General features: G+C 50.9%; 1 protein-coding gene across 12 annotated transcripts in view; it reads left to right on the top strand.

The window, feature by feature from the left end:
- The first annotated feature begins 4,117 nt into the window (after window positions 1-4,117).
- The window catches only part of LOC122477588 (protein FAM156A/FAM156B-like), a 47,274-nt gene continuing 44,293 nt past the window's right edge, over window positions 4,118-7,098 (top strand). For 9 of the 12 annotated variants that reach the window (XM_043570757.1, XM_043570752.1, XM_043570748.1 and 6 more), the window contains exon 1: window positions 4,161-4,412. The gene's annotated coding sequence lies outside the window, so the exon portion shown is untranslated. Of the gene's footprint in view, window positions 4,413-7,098 lie in introns of all 12 variants that reach the window. The other 3 variants (XR_006295730.1, XR_006295729.1, XR_006295731.1) reach the window with 2 other exon arrangements.

Below are 7,098 nucleotides of genomic sequence, written 5' to 3'. Positions count from 1 at the left end.
CTCCCCCAGTCCCCCCGAGGGTCCCTTCTCTGTGCTCACAGACCCAGACCTGCACAGTGTCATCCCACCTCCTGATGGGACACTCATCCCAGCTCCTCTTCTCAGAAAACCTTCCCTTTACCTCCAGCCCTGGGGGACTGCCCTGGATCCCCAGTCCAGGGCTGGAGTTTCACCTGAATCCTGGAGAATTTTCTGTTCCTCCCTAACAGGGACATTATTACAGACCCTTACATGGTGGCAGGAAGACCTCTGTCCTGCACAATGTTGTGCGTTTGCAGGGAGCAGGAAAGGCTCTGGGTGGGTCCTCTGAGGTAGAACTGGGGTGCTGGTTGACAGGACAAAAACAGGAGGGACAGGGTGTAACTGAGGCCCAAGACTAGGGCTGGAGGAGGGGGCTAAAGAGGCTCCTGGGGGAGAAGGGGACACCTGGTGGCTGGCAAGGGGAGCAGAGAGATTTCAGCAGAGGGAAGGGGTGAAGCAGCTGCCACCAGGAGAGGGGGTTTAGGGAAAGAACAGGGATGATCAGAGGGATTTAAGGGGGTTGCCAGAGGCAGTGATACAGTATCCCTCTCTCCGGGATACAGTATCCCACAGTGGGCGCGGAGAGATGGCAGAGATGACAGGATCCACGACCTCCATTTGTGGATCTGGGATTCACCTTAACACCCTGTGGGGCAGGATGCAGAAGTCGCTATGATCAGAGGTGACCAGGGTGGGTCAGACGATGGTCATTCCCAGGACCCAGACGTGAGATGTCTCTCAGAATCCTTCAGTCTAAGAGACCTCCGCATCCCTGGGGTGAACCTGCCTTCCTGATGACGTGGTGGTGACTGCAGACAGCGAGGGCTGCAAGAGCCCAGGCCTCTCCCCCATAGGGTGGACTGAACAGAGACTCACTGTCACGGCCCACACAGCAGCCCTGAGCTGAAGATTTGTGGCTCTGTGTCACAGGGTGCAGCCTGTAGTCTCTGTGAGTGGGTGTGTGAGGCCTCTGAGCTGAAAGGGAGCTATTACCTCAACTAGGAATCCTCTCAGCTGACTGGAGTCTAGTTGTCACATGTGACATCTTTGAGCTGTTTGTGGTTGGGGTCTAGGATGAGAGGCTTCTGAATGATTTGTGAGCCTCTATCCCAGGGTATGAGGTCTCTGAACTATTTGGGGGAGTCTTTGTCCAGAGGGGTGGGTCTCTGAAATGTTCATGTATCTGCATCTGAGAATGATTTTGAGAGGAAGGCAGGATGCACCTTACTCTCACAGGGCTTAGCACTAGGCCTGAGATTTCACATTTGCTGTGCTTTCCCCCATGCCTGCCCTGCTAGGGATGAGGGCTTAGGGCCCCCATCCTCAGGGAGGGCCTTTCCTCAGCCATACACAGCCCCTAGGAGCCCATGGTAACAATACAGATCAAAGGAATATCTGTTTAGCATTACTCCCATCCTTGCTAGGGGCCAACCACTGTGACAAACCTATGGACATGTACTAGCTCAGCTGATCTGCCCAATCCTCAAGGAGAAGGTCGCTATTTGCAGGTGAGGAGCCTGAGGCCCAGCAAGGGAGGCCAATCTAAGCTCCTGAGGAGGGAGGAACTGGATGTAACTTAAGCTTTTTGAAGGAGGCAGGGAGACGTCAGCACAGCAAGGCCAGGTAGGAGGTGACCAGGAAGGGGGAAAGCTGAGGTTAGTGCATGGCCACAAGGACCCTGTAACTGACTCACTTTCAGGATGTCTGTCCCTCTCTGGCGCTCACTCACATGCCCCGTTCCCGGGCACAATACTTGATGCACAAACGTAGAGGTGGTGGTAGAAGGGTAGACAGGTGAGGCAAGCACCTCAAATGCACCAATTTTCACAAAGCCTCAAGCAAACCTAGAGATTCCTGCCTCCACTTCCCTCCTTGCAGCATTTTTGGGCACTGAGATCGGAAGGAGGGCAGTCAAGGTCATGAGGGGGTGTGGGCAACCCTGTGTACAGCATAAGCCTCCCCATACCTGAAATGTGTCCTTGTCCTTATAGGCAGAGGGTCCTGATGTATGTCAAAGCAGTGGGACTGAGACCAAGACCACAGGCTGCTGAGGTATTTCCTAGATACCCCTGGGGAGGGGCGTCTTTTCCTCTGGAGAGACAGGCACATCATCCAGTAGCAGAGCTGGGAGCCCATAGGTGGGTACTAATTCAGTGGGGACAGTGGTGCTGCCAGATGGTCTCTCTGTCTCAGTCTCTCTAATGCTATCTTCCTTTCTGTCTTCTCTGTGCCTGGAACTTTGTCTCTGTTGCCCACCCACGTGGGTGGGACCTCACTCACCCAAGAGGACCCTTGCTTGGCCTCTCCTGAGGCTATCATCCTTTGACATGGATACTCATGGGGAACTGTTACGGGGTTGCTCACGAGTCTATGGAACTGTCCAAGAAGGCATGTTCAGCTGCAGATGGGTAGAAAAAAGGTTCTCCCTTAGGGCAAGCAAGGAGCTGATCCCCATGTATTGGGTGGCCTGGGCCTCTGGCCTCTGAAAGGGGGCTTCTGAAATAGGGGCTTCTCTGCTAAAAAAAACAACCGACCGACCGACCAACCAACCAACCAACCAACCAACAAAAAGCCTCCATGGCTCAAACACGATAGTCAAACTCCTCACCATGGCCCTGAAGGTGCTTCACTATCTGGCCCCCATTACCTCTCTCACCTTGTCTCCTACCTCTCTCCCTCAACCATACTTAGCCAGCCACAGTGGCCTCCTCACTGTACCTCATACACCCTGCTCTGAGTTCCACTCTTGCGTTTTTCTACTGGCTCCTACCTCTGTCTGGGATTGTTTTCTAGCAGATATTCATCTCCAGGTGTCTGCTCAAGGATCACATTCTTTGAAAGACCTTCCTTGACCTGATTCTAAAAATTGTCCCCCTCTATTTCACTATTCCGATTTAATTTTAATCGCAATTGCCAAATTACTTACATTTTTGTGCTGTATGATCCCAATAGAATGTAAGCTCCATGAGAGCAAGGGGGTTTTTTTGTTGTTTCCACGCGGTCGTATTCCTAACACCCATAATAGTGCCTGACACATAATTTGGAGGGAATTAATGAATGAATGAGAGAATGAATAAGTAAGTACAAGGCTGTGGTGAGACGCATAACTACACAGGCCAAAGGATTCTCCTAGGGAACATGTTCACGGGTGACAGGATGCTGACAAAGTCCGCAGTCTTTATATCACTTTCTCAGTGTCCTTGGGGCCCCTGGAAGATGGCCCTTTCCCTAACAGAAACAAATGACTTATTACTGACAGTCAATCACAAAGGCCTGACACACAGCAGACCTCTAACACCATCCCCGTGCTCTACCCCTCCTGCCCCTGTTCCCCCACTAGACCTAGTTTGCATTGCCCACGGAGGCATAAGCCAGCACAACGCCTACCACATAAAAAAAAAAAAAAAAAATCACTTTTAACGCTCCCTATTACACTGGCGGCCACCGGAGAGAGGTAAATTTCAGCTCAGGAAGACTTTCTCCCGAGTCCACCACTGCAGCAAGCTGGGGTTTACACCCTGGCTTTGCCCTCCCTCCCTTTGGGACCAGCCTGGAATGGTCCGTGGGCATCTGCATCGACCAGCCATTCCAGGTACGCGCCACTAAGGGGCGCGCGAGCTGGAACGGTAAGCGTCACTGGACACACCCCTCAGGGCCACAGAGGCAGGACCGTCCACTCCGGGAGGTACCACTAGAGAGGGGACTCCGATTTTGGAATAATCCATTGTGTATGTGACAGTACTAAGGGTCTGCTTATACAGCGTGTGGCATCAGCCACAGGTCGCAGCGGAGGCGCTAATGGCGCCGCCAGGTCCTTCCCCACTCGCTCCACTCCATTCTTCCTGCCCATGTGAGCCTATGTGAACACCGGGTCTCAGGCCGCTTTATTCAGTTGCACTTCGCCGACTCCACCCCTCCGTTTCTACATGGTTACGTCCAGCTGGGCAGCAACGAGGTGAGAGATTGGCTCTCCGATATATAGGGGGCGAGGTCAGAGGCTTTCTGGGTGATGATTGGTCCGGGAGAGAGTGTGCCAGAGTAAGCCCTTCCCGGGGCGCAAAATGGCTCCGGAAAAACTCCCTACTCCCCGCCCCTGTCTTCGTCTACCCCGTTCCCATTGGCTATCTAGCGGGGTCAGGCACAACGAGGGCAGGAGCTCTGGGCGAGGGGTGTGGGTGTGTGTGTTTGTGTGGGTGTGGGTGTGGGTGTGTTTGTTTGTGTGTGTGGCTTTTCAGAGGGCACGGTTTTTCTCCGAGTTGAACTACTCACCGACTGACTGCCCCGAGGGGCTGAAGATGCTGCCCCAGTCGGTGGCGAGGTTCGGCGCAACAGCTCGCTTGTAGCCAGAGTCTGGCACTGGACGCGCGCCGTGACTGTGCAACTGTCTTCACGTGAGCTCTTTCAGTCTTGTTCAGCCCTAACTCGGTCACAAGCCTAGTCGGGCGCACTTGGCACGGCGCCATCAATTAAGTCCAGGGCGAGGTCTATGCGCTTGTTTGGCGTCCCTGCCTGGGAAGTAGAGTGTGTCAAGCAGTTTGGGGATGTGTGTGGCTAGAGAGGACATCACAGGCACGGTTTGAGTATATTTGATCTTTCTGAGCCTTTTAGGAGATTGTGAGTGAATGGGATATTTTATCTGAGTGGATTTTGTACGGCACGGGATAAGGACTTTAGGCCGTGCGTGTCTGTATATCTGGGGGTGCATTTTCTGAGCTTTTTGCGCATTTATGTCTGTGGGGTTGAGATCTGTGTGGGCGTCTGCACCCCAGGTGTGAGGTCTCTGAGCTGTTTGTGATTCTGTTTCAAGTTGTGATATCTCTGAGCTGCGTGGGGTGGGGGGTATTATCTTAAGGTGTAAAGGATCTGTGCTGTTTGGGAGTCCAAGGTGTGGGTTCTCTGAAATGTCTGGGGACTTTAAAGATAAAGGTTATGTGATGTTTCTGAGTTATTTGAGCTTCTGTCTTTCCCTTTTTATTTTGAGGTCCTTGTAATAGCTTGGGAGGTGTCTGCAGGGTTTGGGAGTCTTCTCTAGGATGTGAGGTCTCTGAGCAGATTTAATTTGTTTCCTGGAGTGAACACGTTGATCTGTTGCGGGGGGGGGGAGGGGGGGCAGGAGTTGTTTCAGTGTGTATGGTCTCTGTTGTTTTTTTTGTATTCTGTGACTCAAGTTGCAAGCTCTTTGTGCAGAGATTTTTGGAATCTTTTTTAGGGTGTGTTCAGGGATCTGTTTTTGGTGTCCCTGGGTATCTGAGCTGTTTGGGGTCTGTGTCTGAGAAGTAAAATCTTTTATCTTTGTGGTTGTGAGGTCTCTTTCCAGGAACTGAGGGGTTTGGAAGCTGGCAGATATGATTCCAAAGCCCGGACCCCCAAATCCTGGTTGTGTGTCATCGGGAAAGTCATTTGTTTCCTGAGGATTAAATATGTGTCAGCATCAATAAAATGGGGCCAGTGTGTGTCTTGGAGGGTACCTGTGCAACTTAGAAGTGTGTGTAAAGGTCCTGACTCCCAGCCATCCTTCCACAAGAATTTTCTGATCACCGGCTGTGTGCCTGAGTACTTTCCTTGGAAGTTGGAAGTACAACACAGGATAAAACTGACAAAGTGTCTTATTCCCTAGAGTTAGCCAGTAAATGTATTGACTGTCAGAGGATGTCAAGTGCTACATAGAAAGAGAAGGCGGGTTGGAGGAAGGAGTATGTGGGGATCATGTTGGTATTTATGCAGGGTGATGAGGGAATGACTCCCTCAGAAGGTAATGACTGAGCAGATTCCTGAGGAAGTGAAGGAGCAGGCCGTGGAACTACCTGCAATTGTTAGAACATTACAGGCAGAAGGTACAGCAGGTGCAACAGTACTGAGGGGAAATCCACTGAGTGTGTTCCTGGATATCAAGGAGTCCTGTAATGCTGGCAAAAGCCCTCAAAACTGGTTTGACACATAGAGCGCAGTGAAAGGTGTCTGGTGTTGCTGTCTCTATTTTTCCCACAACCTGTGAGGGAGGTGGTCTTCATCCCCATTTTATAAAGGACGCGAGGCTCCAAGAAGTGCCCAGAATCTTCTCTCCTGTTTACACCTGAAATTGCTAAGAGGAGTGAAACCTTGTGCTCCATCATGAAAGACTTGAGACATGAGAGGCTTGAGTGTCAGAGCTGCAGGACCCACACCATCCAGTTTGGATGTCAGCCAGCCAGCAGATATAAGCGATAATATGGGAATCATGCCCCTCATTACATTTCTACACTTGATGGAGGTCCGGACTGAAAAAGAAATGGGGCAGAGAAGAGAGGCAGGAAGGGGAAGCTGGAGAGCAATGAGAAAAAAAAAAAAAAAAAAAAAAAAACCAACACACTGGCTTCATGATGTTGCCTGGATTTGCCCCAATTCCCTTTAATTAATTGATTGTATTGAGATATATTCACCTCTCCCCCTCCCTTTTCTTTCCCTTCCCTTCCCTCCTGTTGTGCCTGAGCAGTTCAGCCCTAAAGCCATTAGGTGCTACAGAGCAAGGCAAGTGTGTGCATGTAGGGGCATCCCACACTTGGAGTCAGAGCCCAGGCACAGTGAGAAGGGCATCCATACATAGGGGCAGACTGCATTGGGGACAGAGCCCAAGGTAGTAAGGAGGATGTCCCTGGGGGTTGGATGGGGAGAAGGCTAACTGGCTCAAGGGTTCAAACTTCAGTGGAGTGTGGAGGTCAAGGTCAGGGATTGGTTCAGCAGAGCATGTGAGGGTGGGCCTCTGTGTGCAACTGGGATGCCTTATATACTTTAGGATTCGTCAACTCACTAAATGTGGAAGACCCGACTCTCACTTTTGGAAGAGGAAATTTCAAATACAGAAAGGAAGAAAACAAATTCTGAGGTGTTCTATTGGGATTGGAGGTCTCCATGTGAACTCATGCTTTATGATATGTATGTGTGCGTATGTGCATATGTTGATAGATACAGATGTACATATGTATGCGTGTGTGTTTGAATGTGTACATACATGTATTCCAAACTTTCTGGAAACAGCAACATCCCAATAGTAATAAGTACACCTAGCCCCGACGTCCTGGCTTCTAAATATTATTCTGC

The sequence above is a fragment of the Prionailurus bengalensis genome, chromosome X (genome assembly GCF_016509475.1).
Source record: "Prionailurus bengalensis isolate Pbe53 chromosome X, Fcat_Pben_1.1_paternal_pri, whole genome shotgun sequence".
NCBI lineage: Eukaryota > Metazoa > Chordata > Mammalia > Carnivora > Felidae > Prionailurus > Prionailurus bengalensis.
The sequence above is the reverse complement of the archived record's forward strand: the minus strand, read 5'-3'. Positions and strand labels throughout refer to the sequence as shown.